Source organism: Octopus bimaculoides, chromosome 3 (assembly GCF_001194135.2).
Source record: "Octopus bimaculoides isolate UCB-OBI-ISO-001 chromosome 3, ASM119413v2, whole genome shotgun sequence".
Lineage (NCBI taxonomy): Eukaryota > Metazoa > Mollusca > Cephalopoda > Octopoda > Octopodidae > Octopus > Octopus bimaculoides.
Genome location: NC_068983.1, coordinates 133,774,757 through 133,775,378, shown reverse-complemented (window position 1 = coordinate 133,775,378; position 622 = coordinate 133,774,757).

Below are 622 nucleotides of genomic sequence, written 5' to 3'. Positions count from 1 at the left end.
CTACATGACAATGGAGATAGATAGATAGAAATATAGGTAGGTAGATAAGCTGATAGATAGATAGATAGATAGATAGATAGATAGATAGACAGATAGATAGATAGATAGATAGATAGATAGATAGATAGATAGACAGATAGGTAGAGGAAGAGAGAAAGAAGGGGTATCCCCTTCCTATTCACCATTCGTTTATTTATTTATTTATTCATGGAACTACATTTCATCAAAAAATTCTCTCCAGAATTGAATGTTTGAAAGAAAAGCGGAGACAGCACATTTTGTAAGTGTTATACTAATGTTCCAATCGAAGTCGGATGTAGAGGATTTGTAGGAAACAGTGTGAAACGACTGCTGTTATCGTTAGGCCTAACTCATCGGAAGGTAAATACCACCATTACCGATATCCGAACTACAGTGGAGAAGGCTAGCCACTGGATTTGGTTAAAAAGAGACGATGAGCGATGGCTAGAGAACTATTGAACTTTGTTTAATAATCAGTTGATCTAGCAAGCGGGGCCTCATATCAGTGAGGGGGGGGGGCGGTGCGCATTGATGCCGTCGAGAGGTAGGCCCCGAAACGGCGCGCATTCTCTCCTGATGACCCCATACACTTGCTGGCTTC